The sequence below is a fragment of the Capricornis sumatraensis genome, chromosome 14 (genome assembly GCF_032405125.1).
Source record: "Capricornis sumatraensis isolate serow.1 chromosome 14, serow.2, whole genome shotgun sequence".
In the NCBI taxonomy this organism is placed as follows: domain Eukaryota; kingdom Metazoa; phylum Chordata; class Mammalia; order Artiodactyla; family Bovidae; genus Capricornis; species Capricornis sumatraensis.
In genome coordinates, this window is record NC_091082.1 from 72657901 (window position 1) to 72673805 (window position 15905).

Consider the following 15905-nt stretch of genomic DNA (forward strand, 5'->3'; position numbering starts at 1 on the left):
ACAATGAGATCAAGCCTACAGTCAAGCCTACAAAGCCACTTCACATCCACTAGGACAGCTAGAACAAAAAAGACAGGCAATAACAAGCATCTGTGAAGATGCGGTCAGATTGGAACCCTCCTCTTCCTTGAGGTGATAAAAATGTTCCAGAATTACAGAGTGGTGATGGTTGCCCAGTCATGTATTCTAAAACTGACTGAATTGTACAATTTGCAAAGTATATATTTGCAGGACGTCTTTTTTATTTCTAATGCTTTAATATGTGTGGTCACTAAGTCGTGTCTGACTCCTTGCAACCCCATGGACTGTAGCCCACCAGGCTCCTCTGTTTGTGAGATTTCCCAGGCAAGAATACTGGAGTGGGTTGCCATTTCCTTCATCAAGGGATCTTCTTGACCCAGGGATCGAACCTGCAGCTCCTGCCACATCTCCTTTATTGGCAGGCGGAGTCTTTACCGCTGTGCTATTGGGGAAGCCCTTTAAACCATGAGATTTTGAATCAGTTAGATTTAGACGCTATGCATTGTAAGGTAAAGATAATAACCTATGCTTTTTCCTTGGTACGTTACTCAGTTGTCTTAATACCATTTACTGGATGAGCTAATTTTTCGGTGGTAATTTTAAGGTGACACTTAAAATCACCACGTACATGTAGGTCTATTTCTTTTTTTAATACAGCATGTGGAAAAACCTGAATGAACTTTTTGGCCAAGCTGATATTAGTGAGACTTAGTTAACTAACAAATAAACCTAATCTCAAAGGCTTTTAAAACAACCCCAAAACTGCAATAGGAAGAGCTCAATTCTGATAAGGGGGACTGTGGAAAGCTTCTCAGAACAAACGACATCTAAGCCAGACCACAAAGCACAAGCGATAATGTAGTAGCCACTTACAACACATCCATATCTGATCTCTAACAGTGCTGAACACCAGGCCTTTATTTCTAGTTATTTATGTACGTATGTATGTATGCATTTTACTTGGAGGATAATTGTTTTACAATGTTCTGTTAGTTTCTGGTGTTCAGTGAAGTGGATCAGTTCTCTGTATACATATATCCCCTCCTGCATGAACCTCCCTCCCACCCACCCCCAATCCCACCCCTCTAGGTCATCACAGAGCATCAGGCTGAGCTTGCTGTGCTATACAGCAGCTTCCCACTAGCTATTTTATATATGGTAACGTATATATGTCAGTTTTACACATGGTCGTGTATGTATGTCAGCTTTACCCATGGTGGTGTATATTTCACAATTTGCCCCACCGCCTCCTTCCTCCACTGTGTTCACAAGTCCATTCTCTATGTCTGCGTCTCTATTCCTGCCTTGCAAATAGGTCCATTGGCACCATTTTTCTGATTCCACATCTTCTCTATATACACAATATGGTCCCTCTGCTGCAGATGAAGAACCCGAGGCTCAACAAACAGTCAAGATGGTTTGCCCACAATCACAGAGCTAGTGAGTGGCAGAGAAAACCTCATGTACTACATGTACGTCAGCTAAGAGACAAGCTCTTGAGATGTGTAGGGGTTTGAGTAGTCTACACAGAGGGACAGGTGCAAGGTCACAGGGGTTGAAAATAGCAGAAATGAATGCGGAACAGCAAGTCAGCCAGGGCCTTCATCTGTACAAGTTTGCAACTAGAACTGGGAATCAATCTGAAAAGGTAAGCACAGGCCAAATTATGGAAGGTTTTGTGTCATGATGGAGAAGTTTAGAATTCATTCTGGACTCATCAAAGAGCTGGAAGCATGCTCGATAAATGGATCTGTGCTTTAGAGAAGGGATCCTGCAACCACAAAGACAGTGCTCAACCAAAGAGACAGAAGTCAAGGTGACTGACTCAGAGTCCAGGAGAGAGGGACTGAGGCCTGGACTGGGGTTCAGAACTAAGCAAGGAGGAGAGGAAGAGGTGAATAAAGCCACTATTTCAAACCGGTGGAAGCATTTTAAATGTTCATGCTAATGCTTACCTTACATTGCCACTGAACGTTCTGAATAAGGCAAAGCTGTTTACTGACAGTTATTTTGGACCCAATTTAATTAAAACGAGTGCTGAAGCATGGAACTGTCATGTTTCAAGCCTTCTAGCCACCTTTGCTCTGTAATCTCCTACCTCCATCAGTAGTCTTCTGGCTAGAAGAGCTACTGGAAGCATCTGATTAGCCAGCAGGTGTCACGTCTGACAGTGCTAACCCTTTTTCTCTCATTGTGGCTCCTCACAAGCGATAAAGACCATTCTGGAGATGATGGAAAGTGTACTGAGGCTCCCTACCATTCAGCACATTCCGGAAGATAAAACTGTACTTTTCTGTGCCCAATGGCCGCCATCAAGGTGCTTGGCGTAGTCTAAGCACCAGGTATAAGAGCAAATCCCAGCTCTGTCACCTACTGGACAACCTTGGTGTTGGCTGTGTTACTTAAGCTTGCTGTTCCTCAGATCTCACCTCTAGAAAATGGAGATATTAATAACAATTCCTTCACAGCATTGCAGGGGGACTTAAAACAGTTAAAACATGCAGGGGAGGTTAGAATGGTTTGATATATGCTAACACACCAAAACCTCTTCAAACACTTACTTTGGAATTTTCCGATTCCTTCCTTTCCTTTTAAGAATATGATCTGAAAACAGGTTGTTTACATCTCAACGGCAATAATATTTTCCATTAGCTTAAAAACGTCAGCTGTCAATAATTGTATCTGAAGTCAGTCCATAATATCAGAAACAATACAACTTTTGAACTGTAGTATAATGAGAGATAATGACTTATTAGCTATTTTTTTTAGGGATTCTTGCTTAATTAGGATGAAGGAAGCTGCAACTTTTTATATTCACCTTCTCAGTATTGTTTCACTTTCTGAAAGAGAGTAAGGAAAGAGAGGGGGTTTTCAAAGAGGTAAAGCCGTGATAGAGATGAAAACATTTTTTTGTTTGTTTCTGTTTCTCTCTCTCTCTCTCTCTCTCTCTCTCTCTCTCTCACACACACACACACACACACACACACACACACACAATTTCCTTCACCACATTCTTTTGGTTATATGACAGTTTCTGAAGTTTCTGGATTTCAATATTTGCTTTCCATTATCACTAAGTTTAGTTCACTTCAGTTCAGTCGCTCAGTCGTGTCCGACTCTTTGCTACCCCCATGAACAGCAGCACCCCAGGCCTCCCTGTCCATCACCAACTCCCAGAGTTTACCCAGACTCATGTCCATTGAGTCGGTGACGCCATCCAACCATCTCATCCTCTGTCATCCCCTTCTCCTCCTGCCCTCAATCTTTCCCAGCATCAGGGTCTTTTCAAATGAGTCAGCTCTTTGCAAAATGAGTCAACTCTTTGCTGACCATGAGGAAGCCACATAGTGACTTAATAGCTACTTAATTAATTGCAACACTTACCTCTAAGGCTGTATAGAATTCGCACTGTTTGGCTCCATTGTGATAAGAACAACAAAGTCTTCAGTTCTCATAGACCTCACAGTTGACTCAAGAGACTAACAAACATGTGAACAATACTGTTAGCACAAGTAATGAGTGTAAGTTGGAAGGAAGATCGGACTCTAAGCAGATACCAATGAGAACCAATGACTTCAGCATCTGGAGATCCATCTGTTACACCCACGGTGGTGGAGCTGTTCTATGACCTGGGAAAAGGGGGTCCATGATGGAAAGCTAACTACCACTCTCTGGAGAAGGCCAGGAAACAAGGAGAGAAAGCAGACAGCCTGGGGGCTTGGCTGACCCCTCCCTCCAGGGTACCTGGAATCCCTCTCCCTCTGCTCCATTCTTCTCTTTGACCTGCAGCTGAATCTCACTCCTTGGTTATGGATTCCTAACATTTCTTCCTCCTAGTGACTCTGTTCCACGTTTTCATCTTCCAACTACCCCAATTTTGAAAATGAAGTAAAGGAAATACATAGCCTAAGTGGAAACCCGAGGAAGGAAAAAAAAATAGATGTAAGAATTGTGCATCCAGAAAAGCGGGTTATCAGAATAACTCACACATAATTGAGAGACCGATTAGAACAATTAGCAGGTTGTTAGCACTGACTTTAAACTCTCTTCTCTGAGGTGGCCTCAGCCATTAAGAATGAGCAGGGTAATGTGACTAATATTAACCACTATGAACAAATAATAAAAACAACACTCAATCCACAACTGCTTATTGGGTGTGTTACCTGTGTGTGCATTGTGGTACCCCAAATAAGACTTAAACACACACATGCACACAACTGTCTAGTCTCAGACCAATAGCTACTCATCTTGATGGCACCATAAATACATGGAAGGACCCCCAATAGTGTAAGGCTGTAAAATTTCAGCAAATGAGGGAAACTATGGATTCTCTATAAATTGAGAAACTCAGGGGCTAGGGTTGCTCAGACAAGCTTCACTGTAAGAGTTAGACTGGAGTAGGAAAGTTGAAGAGAAAATATACTTCCAACAGTTAAGAATGTGGGCTCTGGCATGTGACTAGTGAGAACTGATCTTGGACTTGAACTAATTATTTCATTCCTCTGTGTTTCCATTTCCACATCTGCATCGGAATGGGGAAAGTATCTATCTGATTGCATTGCTGGGAAGATGAAGTGAGTGAGCTCACGTACCTCATGAATGACATAATGCTGTGCTTTCCATACAGCAGACAATCGGTGTTAGCTGTTCTTCCAAGGAGCAAACAACAAAGAAAGCACTCTTCAGAGTAGGACTCATTTTAGGATCACTGGTTTCTGAATAATCCTGCCAAATTACTTGTGACTTGATTATCCAGAAAAATTAACCCGATTGGAAGCTTTATAAAAGTAAATCACATAAAATGAATTCATTTAGGTTCATATGTACAGTTCAGTGTACAGTTTTCACCATCTAGTATTCAGTCAGTCTGCACTTCCATTGGTTTCAATTTTACAGTCAATGGTAAAGGGAACCTATATGTCATAGTGGGTTTGGGCTGCTGTAACAAAATACCACAGGCTGGGTAACTTAAACATGTATATATATAGTCGACTCAAAAAATAGTCACAGCCTAAAAGTTGAGAGGTATGTTTTATTTGGCGGAAATTTTTAAGACTTAAGCCTGGGAGGCAGGATCTCAAGTAGCCCTGAGAGAACTGCCCTGAGGAGAGGGAGGGCGGAGGAAGCAGTCAGGTTATACAGAAGTTTGGAACAAAGAGCAGGTTCAGTTCAGTTCAGTTCAGTCGCTCAGTCGTGTCCAACTCTTTGCAACCCCATGAATTGCAGCACGCCAGGCCTCCCTGTCCATCACCAACTCCCAGAGTTCACTCAAACTCATGTCCATCGAGTCGGTGATGCCATCCAGCCATCTCATCCTCTGTTGTTTGCTTCTCCTCCTGCCCCCAAACCCTCCCAGCATCAGAGTCTTTTCCAATGAGTCAATTCTTCGCATGAAGTGGCCAAAATATTGGAGTTTCAGCTTTAGCATCAGTCCTTCCAAAGAACACCCAGGACTGATCTCCTTTAGGATGGACTGGTTGGATCTCTTTGCAGTCCAAGGGATTCTCAAGTGTCTTCTCCAACACCACAGTTCAAAAGCATCTATTCTTCAGCACTCAGCTTTCTTCACAGTCCAACTCTCACATCCATACGTGACCACTGGAAAAACCATAGCCTTGACTAGACGGACTTTGTTGGCAAAATAATGTCTCTGCTTTTCAATATGCTATCTAGGTTGGTCATAACTTTTCTTCCAAGGAGTAAGCGTCTTTTAATTTCATGGCTGCAATCACCATCTGCAGTGATTTTGAGTCCCAAAAAATAAAGTTTGACACTGTTTCCACTGTTTCCCCATCTATTTCCCATGAAGTGATGGGACCGGATGCCATGATCTTCGTTTTCTGAATGTTGAGCTTTAAGCCAACTTTTCACTCTCCTCTTTCACTCTCATCAAGAAGCTTTTTAGTTCCTCTTCACTTTCTGCATATCTGAGGTTATTGATATTTCTCCCGGCAATCTTGATTCCAGCTTGTGCTTCTTCCAGCCCAGCATTTCTCATGATGTACTCTGCATGTAAGTTAAATAAGCAGGGTGACAATTTACAGCCTTGATGTACTCCTTTTCCTATCTGGAACCGGCCTGTTGTTCCATGTCCAGTTCTAACTGTTGCTTCCTGACCTGCGTATAGGTTTCTCAAGAGGCAGATCAGGTGGTCTGGTTTTCCCATCTCTTTTAGAATTTTCCACAGTTTATTGCAATCCACACAGTCAAAGCTAGTCTGAACATCAAAAGTATTTTTGTGAATTAAAGAAAACCCGAAGTTCCAAGTTAAGAAATTTAACTCCTGTCTATGTATTGGAAGATGCAAGTGTCTGGGGTCACTGAACTCTTCCCTTTCGTGTGCATCTCAGCCATCCTGGAGCCTCTATCCTGTGTTTTTAACATCCTGAGTTCCTCAGTGCTCACCGTAGGGAGTGGCTGCAGCCTGACCACGCAGGTATTCTTCTATTTCCTGAGTGCCCTAAAGGGTAGGAATCGCTGATGACTGTAACACCATTGTTTACTGACATGGCAGGAAATACTCCATTTCTCAATATATATTTATTTCTCACTTTTCTGGAGTCTGGAAGTCTCAGATCAAAGTGCCAGGATGGTCAAGTTCTTGGGAAGGCCACTTTCCAAGGCCACCTTGTGTTCTGGGTAGGGAGAGATGGAGTAGAGGAGAACTCTCTGGTCTCTCTTATAAGGGCACTAACCTCATCATGAGGACTCTACCTCCCCCAACCCCAACTCATGACCTCATCTCTCAAAGGCCTACCTCTTCCCAACCATTGGCATTAGGGATTAAGCCTTGAACATATGAACTTTGGGATACAAACACATTCAATACACAATGTCTAACACAATGTCTACTCAAAAGAAATGTAAGAAACAAAGAATTCAAACATGTTATAAATGGTTCTATAGAGCCAAATTTTATGAGTTAAAGCTTTAGGAATAAAAAAGAAAACCAATTTTCAATGAAGTGACTTTGAAGGTTAAACCATAACTATTCTGGGCAATAAAGATATCTTTTTAAAAAAATTATACTTAAGAGTGTTTGAAGATATGGAACACTCACATTCTGGTGGTGGAATGGCAAAGAGAGGATGGTTTTATTAGTTGTGATGGGGATGTGATTCATGTTTTTCGTTTTCAAAAAGTATGCTTAGAATGGCATTGAAACATGTATAATATCATATAAGAAATGAATCGCCAGTTTAGGTTCGATGCAGGATACAGGATGCTTGGGGCTGGTGCACTGGGATGACCCAGAGAGATGGTATGGGGAAGGAGGTGGGAGGGGGGTTCAGGATTGGGAACACATGTACACCCGTGGCAGATTCATGTTGTTGTATGGCAAAACCAATACAATATTGTAAAGTAAATAAAATAAAATAAAATCTGAAAAAAAAAGTCATCTTAATAGTTAATAGTCATCTTAATAGCAAGGAGGCTTACCAGGTGGCTCGGTGGTAAAGAATCTGCCTGCCATTGCAGGAGATGCTGGTTCAATCCCTGGGTCAGGAAGATCCCCTGGAGAAGAAAATGGCAAGCCAGTGCAGTATTCTTGCCTGGGAAATTCCATGCACAGAAGAGCCAGGTGGGCTAGAGTTCATGGGGTCACAAAAGCGTCGAATGTGACTAAGCATGCAATAGCAAGAGCTATTATTCTGTTTTTAAATGTGTAGTAGATTTAGCTTGTGCTGGCCAAACAGATGCACAGGCAACTCATGCTGTGTGGTTTGCTGTGTGCTATTATAACCAAGGAGCCTCTCTAGCACCTCAGTGCCCCATCCTGTCTGCCCCTCCCCTCTCACTGGACCCTACCTACTCTCTCTTCTGCAGCCCTTACCCAGCACCCATGGTACGACTGCCCCTGATGTGGCTATGTTACGTAAGTGTGTGTGCATGGTGATTGTGGTGCTGATGGGCATCTCCATTCCCATCTCATCCAGATTTGGGGGGAAAATGAGAGGTACCCCAGGACCAAGTAAATGAGATATAAATTTTCACATTAAAACAGTGTTATCGGGAATTTCCTAGCAGTCCAATGGTCAGGACTCTGCATTTTCACTGCCAAGGGTGTGGATTCAATTCCTGGTTGGGGAACTAAGATCTCATAAACTGTGTGATATGGCAAAGAAAAGAAAACCCCAAAACCAATGTTTATTGAAGCAGTTAATTTGTACAGAAATTCCAGTGCAGAAGAGGGTTGACTGCGTGAGTGCATGCTCAATAGTAGCTGACTCTTTTGTAACCCTGTGGACTGTGGCCCACCAGGCTCTTCTGTCCATGGGATTTCCCAGGCAAGAATACTGGAGTGGGTGGCCATTTCTTCCTCCAGGGGATCTTCCTGACCCAGGGATGGAATCTGCATCTCCTGTGCCTCATGCAGTAGCAGGGAGATTCTTTACTTTTTATCACTGTGCCACCTGGGAAGCCCTAGGATTTGCTGAAAGGCAAAAGGGGCTTAGTTTCCATGACACTTTATTCATATGAGCCCTTCCCAGGGCTTTTACTCTTTTATCTTCCTTATCTGAAAGGTGGCTCCCCAAATTGTAAGTGATTCAAGCCCTACAAAACCTGGATTGTTTCTGGCCAGCCGTGCAGTTTCATTATGGAATTCTTTTCACAGACTTTTGGTAGACTATCCTGAGAACCTTACTACCATATAAAGTGTTGCCTCTCAGGAGTAGTTTCTAGAGAGATACAAATACCACTAAGAACATACAATGTATTCTCATCCCTGGGAAGTTGTCCAGCCCCTATACTAGGTTCTTAACAAACATTTGCTGATTGAATAATCATGAAATAAATGAAGGGTAAATGGGTATACTTGAAGCACTTATTGAGTTCTTCTCTCTAGAGTGTAGGATTATGGTGATTTTTATTTCCTTCATACTTGGCTGAGTTCCTACAAGGAATATGTATTTATTTTGAATAATTAAAAATTTGCTTTAAAAGTTCATAGTATGGATTTTTAAAACTCATACATATCTGAAGTGCTTGCTCTGTGACCTTCTGTTACTTCTGAGGATATCAGTTCAGAGGGGACCCTCATTGCTTTGCCCTCAAGAAGTCTGCGTTGCCAGTCACTGTTCTGACCCGTGAAAGAGATGATAACACAGGCCAACATTTATAGAGCCTAGTCTGTTCAGGGTAGCTTAGTGAGGGAAAGAAAGAACTAGGGGAAACAAAATCTTGTTATCCTCAAGGATCCTTTTATACAGAATTCTATGTAAATAAACTCACACACATCTTAGTTATATACTTCTTTCATCTTACCATAACCCACCAGCCTCCTCTGTCCATGAGATGGTTTCAGGAATGACCTAAAAACACCAGAGAAATGTTGGCTGCATTTGGATAAATCCAGCAGATGGATTTGCACTCCCAACTTTAAGACGGAATGCAAAGAGGAAAAAAAATAAATGCCTACCAAATTTGAGATTTAACTATAATTTGAAAGAACAGCTCATACCATGTGTCAGGCTTTACACAAAGTTTTTTATGTACACTGCCGCCTCATTTCATTTTTCTTTTATTTTGACAGCATGCCTATGAGATAGAAACTCCTATCATCAATCCCATTTTACAGATGAGGGAAGGAAGGCTGAAAGAAATGAAAGAAGTCATTTAAGGTAACAGATGATGGCTGGCAGTGCCTCCTTGGAATCCTAGATAGCCTACCACCCCTTCTAAACTACTCCTCTTCAGGAGGCTAGACTAGAAAGAGTTCTGGTTCCAAAGAGAAAATATGGATATATTTTAAAATGGAATACAAGGGGGTTTCAAAAACAATGTGATACCAGCCTTTTAAATCAGAAAAGTGAGAACACAGGGAAACCTTTTTTTTTTTTTCCTTCCCCAAAAGACTGACTTCCTCGCTATTATGGGTGGGTTATTAACTCATGCCATTAAATCATGAATCTGTTTTTCAGTTAGGTGTCTCATCACTGCCACAGCTCTAAGTGTGTCCTTTTCCGGTTTTCAACTTCATCTTGGCCCAAAGAGAGAAATGATTCCGTTGTGTGTGTGTAATCCACGGGGCCCAGGGAGGGTCTTTTTGCCCCTTTTGTTTTCCTGGGTGTCCTCACTCCGGAGGCCTGGGCATTCCTCACGCGTCTAGGGCAATGCAAGAGCAGCGAAGCGCGGGGAAGCCACACAAAAGACCGCTATCAATGTTGAAAGATCGATTCAGTGCGCACACGAAACACCCAATATGACCAGGAAAAGGAGAAAACAACTTTTTCCCAGAGGGTGAGATTGGTTGACCTCTTGTGGGTGTCCACAAAAAACCCCAGCAGGTTAAGAGGTGGGCGGCGATCTTTGAAGATTCCCCAATCATCCCAAACGCGCCAGTAGGCGCGGCCTCCGCCCTTTAGTCCCAAGAGGCCGGGAGGGGCAAAGAGGGGGCGCCGGGCACGAAGTCTCAGGCGGTGTCTCCTTCCCTCCCCAGCGCAGCTTCTGTCCAGTGGCCGACGCTTCATTCATCTTGCAGGCGCCGCGGCTCCCGGGCAGGGTGGAGGCGGGTTGGTGGCCACGCCGGGCCGGGGAAACTGGGCAGCGCCCACCGGTCCAGCGAAGGGAGGGGCTGCGCGGCGCGGATGCCCGGCCTCGCCTTCCCCTGCTTCCAGCAGGCGCAGCCCCTCGGCTGGACCCAAGGTCCGGCTTGGGTCTCCAGCAGAGCTGGGCCGTCCGGGGCTCCGAGCGGTCCAGCGGCTCCTCCCAGGCCATCGCCCGGGTGTCAGGGCCCAGGACGCAGCTTTCCCGCCGGGGTCTCCCCTCCAGCGGCGGGGTGCGCGCGCGCACACACACACACACACGCCCGTCCTCGCCCTCGATTCCTCTCTGCAGCCCTGGCAGTCGCGCAATCCCCGTCCCTTCCTCCGGGGTGCGCGGCCCCCGCAGGCCCCTCCCGGGGGCGAGGCGGGGGGGCAGGACGCGCGCGGGAGCCGGGCGCGGGGAGGGGCCGGCGCTGGGGGAGTGTCTGGCTGCCCCCGCCCCTCGAGTGAGTGACTGGGCGACGAGGTCCCCTCCCTCCGTCCCCCTCCCTTCTTCCCGGTCCCCTCCCTCGCTCGCTCGCCGCCAGCCCCGGCTCGCTCCCTGCCCACTCCCGGGGGGGACGTTCCGTGCCGCGGCCGCCGCTTCTTTCACACTTTAGTTGGGAGCCGCGCGCCGCGCTCAGTTACTGGAGAGAGCTGGCCGCGCGCCGCCGCCTCCAGCACGCACGCACCCGGGCCGGGCTTCGGGGGCTTCGGGGCTCTTACCCCCGGCCTCTGGGAGGAGGGGGAGACCGGGACTCACCGTGGGGAGGAGGAGGAAGACAAGGAGGAGGGAGGAAGAAAACCCGCCAGGAGGACCGGGGCGGGGGGCGGGAGGCTTGCCACCTTCAGCCCCCCCGCGAGCGCCCAAGGTAAGCGGGAGCCCCCCGCCGGCCCCGGGGAGAGGGGAGTTGGCGGCGCGGCTCGGCCCGGCTCCGCTCCGGGGCGCGCCCGGGTGGGCTGGGAGGCAGGCCTGCGGGTGCCTGCCGCGCGGCGGGGATGGAGCCGCGGTCGTGGCGCTGCCGGCGCGCGGCCCGAGCCGGGGCTGCTGCTGCTGCTGCTGCTGCTGCGGGGCTGGCGGGGAAGGAAGCTGGGGTGGGGGAGCCGCTGGGGGTGTCTGCTGGCCGGGACGCAGGGGCTGGGATGCGGTTGGGGCTGCTGACGACTTTCGTCACATTGAGGCCTGGGTGGTTGGGGTTCGACACCCCTGCTTTCCTACCCGTACCGCACCCCACCCCCCCAGCACCGCCGCCCTCAGCCTTTCCTGCTCCTCTCGAGCTTTGCCCGTAGCCGCCGTACTTTTTTGCAAACCAGAGCTTGAAAGCAAAAACCAAAATGCAGAACCTTTGCTCAATCTCCGAGTCTCTCCGCTCCGACGGAGCTATGTGTTTGTGTGGGTGCTGTGATCCTCCGAATTTCTGAAGTTTTGACCTTTCGGGGATGGGGGCTGACTTGTCTCGGTGCAGCGGTTTGTCCACCTCGATATATTTATTTTTCGTGCCCAGGCGAGGCAGCCGGGGAGTGGGGCGCTCCGTTATTGTACCGGGGGAAGATTTCACTCCCCTCTGCGGGCAGTTCGCGAAGTGCGGCCGCCTGCAGCTGCCTCTGGTCGGCGGCTGGGTGTCCTTCCCCTGCCTTCCACCCTGCCCCCCACCCTCTCCTCCGACGGATTTTTTGTTTTGTTTTGTTTTTTTTCCTCCTCTCGCTTACTGTTTGTGAGAGAGAAGCCCTCTCATCTCCCATTCATCTGTCTTTCTAAGGCTCTGGATTGGCTCAGGCACGATGATAAAAATTGGGGTGGCTTTTCTCCGCTCCAACAGTTGCACGGTCAAAGGTAAAAATATATCCACATAATCCTGGGAGATGACAGGCACCGTTCGAGATAGAAGTGTTCGGTTTCCGGTAGGACGTTGACGACCTATGTATAAGGTAGCTCCGGTCGCGTGTGGGTTAGGAAAATTGTTTTAAAATAGATAGTTGCTTCTGTTGTGGCTGGAAGACAGCCTTAAGTTCAGCTATCGGAGCAAGTCTGAAAGGGAGCCAGCTTGGTCACCCAGAACTTCAGGAAAGACACACATGCTCTGACTCAGACTTTGGGAGGGGGACTGACACACCATAGATTCCATGTAGTACTTTTTTTTTTTTTTTTAATTTTAAGGAAACAGTTGGGCTGTTCGGGGAAGTGACACGTTCATTACACAGATATTACGAACACTTCCTTACTTCATGGGCTGGGCTCACCTTCTACCTAATGAGAATAATCTTTCTGTTGGTAGAATTGGGATGTATCAGGATAGAAAAAAAAAAATCATGGGTAGAGTTGGTCTGGGGTGCTCTAGCTTTCATCCATTCAAGTACTAACCAGGCCCAACCCTGCTTAGCTTCCCAGATCAAAGAAGACTGGGCGCATTCAGGGCAGTATAGCCCTAGACACTATAGCTTTCTTAGGGGGAGAAGGTAATGTTTCTTAAGGGTCTTTAAGTCCAAGGTGCTCAAGTTGGGGGATTTCTCCCCTTTTTCATACGTCTAGAGCTGGATTGTAGAATCAATGGAACATGTTCTGTGTTGGCTGTTTGGAAACGCAATTGATCAGATGTGGAAATTAATTTAGACTTGGTTATTTTTCTTTTGCTGCCTATAAAGTAGGATGTGCTGGTGATGGGACAGCTGAGTGTATTTGTCTCTGCATTAAGCCAGTGCTGGGACTAGCACGTCACAGATCAGAAATGCAGTGTGGAAATCCTCCCCTAGTGTTTCCTGGTGTGCAGACTGGGTTTTTTTTTTTTCTTTCTTTTAACATGTTGACTTTTAAAAAAAATTTTATTTGTTTTAATTGGAGGCTAATTACTTTACAATATTGTATTGGTTCTGCCACACATCAACATGAATCTGCCTCTCGTGTACATGTGTTCCCCATCCTGAAACCCCCTCCCACCTCCCTCCCCATACCATCCCTCCGGGTCATCCCAGTGCACTAGCCCCAAGGATCCTACGTGGAACCTAGGCTGGCGATTTCTGACAACAGCTCAAGATGGCTGTTTGGAAAAGCTTTGAAGACAAGTAGACTCAACACTTGGATGAACAGAGGGCTTCAAGAAGGAGTGGGCTGCTTCTGTTGTCAAGTTTATCTCCTTTAGGGCATTTTCCCCAAGAAAAGTTGGCCCTGGTTGGTAGGGTGGTCTTATAGCCAATTTCATCCTCGAAGGACCCTAAGGTTCTAGGTTCCCTCTTCAGCTGACTTAATTACACTGGTCGAGTTCTTTGGGTTCTTTGCTAGTGTTTTTTGTGTGCTTTATCCTCTCACTTTATCCCTGATCTCGCTTTATCATCTAGCATGGATATCTGGGGGGGCTTCCCAGGTGGCCCTAGTGATAAAGAACCTGCCTGCCAGTGTAGGAAACATAATGAGACACCGGTTCAATCCCTGAGTCAGAAAGATCCCCTGGAGGAGGGCATGACAACCCACTCCAGTACTCTTGCCTGGAGAATCCCTGGGACAGAGGAGCCTGGCGGACGGACACGACTGAAGTGACTTAGCATGCACGCACACATGGATTTCTGGGAATTGATAGACTACTGTCTGCAGTGGTTTGAGCTTCTTGAAGCATCACAGGATATAAATCAAAAGCCTTTTCATCAATTGGTACTATTTGCTGTGACTCTACTCTACCCAAGAGGAAGGTGATGTCCCCCATTGTGAGTATCATTTCCAGGTTGAGGGTGCCTCAGTGCTGTGTTGATTTTTGACCAGGCAAGACTTGACTGTCACTTACTTAGTGACTTGCTCCATGCTCCTAGTAAACCACTCCCTCTTTTTTTTTTAAGGGGAAGTTGTGCTTCTTTTTTAAAATTAATTAATTTTATTTTTGGTTGCATTGGGTCTTCATTGCTGCAAGCGGAGTTTTTCTGGTTGCCGCGAGCAGGGCCTAGTCTTCAAACTCTTCATTACACATGGGCTTCTCATTGCGTTGGCTTCTCTCGTTGGGAGCACAGGTTCTACGGCGAGAGGGTTCAGTAGTTGCAGTTCGCAGGCTCAGTACTTGTGACTCACAGGCTTAGGTTCCCCCTGGCATGTGGAATCTTCTCACACCAGGGACTGAACCCGTGTCCCCTGCATTGGCAGGCAGCTTCTTATCCACTGGTCCTCCAGGGGAGTCCTGGCCCCTTTCTAGTAGCTGTTTTCTGTCAGGGAACGAAACACCCCAGGTTGGAGAAGGAGAAGTTTGGCATCTCCCTTTAGAACAGGAGTGGGCAGGATATCATTCACCGAGGGTCCTACATGTGGTGTCACCAACTTCACGGGAACTTATCAGTAGAACCTGGAGCCCTGAGAGGCACCAGCAAGTGCATTTTGGGCCATCTTAGATTCCTTCTTTGGAATTATAGAAGTCTCAAGAGCTTGAGAGAAGTAAGAGTTGTGATTAATTAGGTTCTCGTTAAAACATGAAAAGCAGATTTCAATAAATCAAGATTGTAAAATACTTGGAAAACTGAGAAAAGGAGAGAAGGTCTCAGGGAGAAGGTGTGCATGCAGGGAGAACTGCTATCCTGAAACTGTATTTTAAAATTGGTGACAGTTGTGACTTTAAGAGATCATAATTCAAGAGCTTATCTGAAGTGACATGTAAATTATATACATACATATTTTTAAAGTAGGCAATTATTTAGCTTGATTCCCGCAGTTCTGAAGTTTAATTTTACAACTTACACTGGCAACAAGAAACAACTTGACATGCTGTGGTTATGCAATCAGGACAAGAGTGGTTGCACGTCAACTGGGCAAGGATGAACCTGGAAATGAACACACAGCAGTGTCTGCAGTCAGCAGGTAGTGAGTGCCTTTCCCTCCTTTATTATTATTATTTTTTTAATTCACTGTGTTCCTGGAAAATGCATTTCCTTGGTTGCAGGCTTCTCGCATAATGTCAAAGACTGCTTTCTCTCTATACTTATGAAAGGAGATGCAGCTGCCCCAATCTGAATGGAAACTAAGATGAACTGACCAAACTAGGTAGTTAGAGGCAGACTGTCTTGCTCATCTCTGCAGCCTCCTTGGCAGCTGATGGATTACGTTGCACTTTCTTGCAAGTCACTCAATGAGTGATTGGATTGAATGGAATTCACCTAATTAGTTAAGATCTGTAATGTGTCAAAAACCTCCTTGGAAATACATTAGATGCAGATTTCCATTTTCATAAATCAGTACGGTAGTTTATCAAGAGCTCCATATTGTGCCACAGGTAGGATTTTTCAATGTGGAAAAATATTGGACAGAAAAGTAAACATATCAAGCATAATGTCTTCTCAAACTACTGGAATTTCTACTTAGGATCACCTTCATTTGGAATATATATAATA

General features: G+C 46.0%; 1 protein-coding gene across 1 annotated transcript in view; it reads left to right on the plus strand.

Annotated features, from left to right (window-relative positions):
* Positions 1-11126: 11126 nt before the first annotated feature.
* The window catches only part of C14H1orf21 (chromosome 14 C1orf21 homolog), a 240189-nt gene continuing 235410 nt past the window's right edge, over positions 11127-15905 (plus strand). The window contains exon 1 of the mRNA XM_068986246.1: positions 11127-11419. The gene's annotated coding sequence lies outside the window, so the exon portion shown is untranslated. The remainder of the gene's footprint in view (positions 11420-15905) is intronic.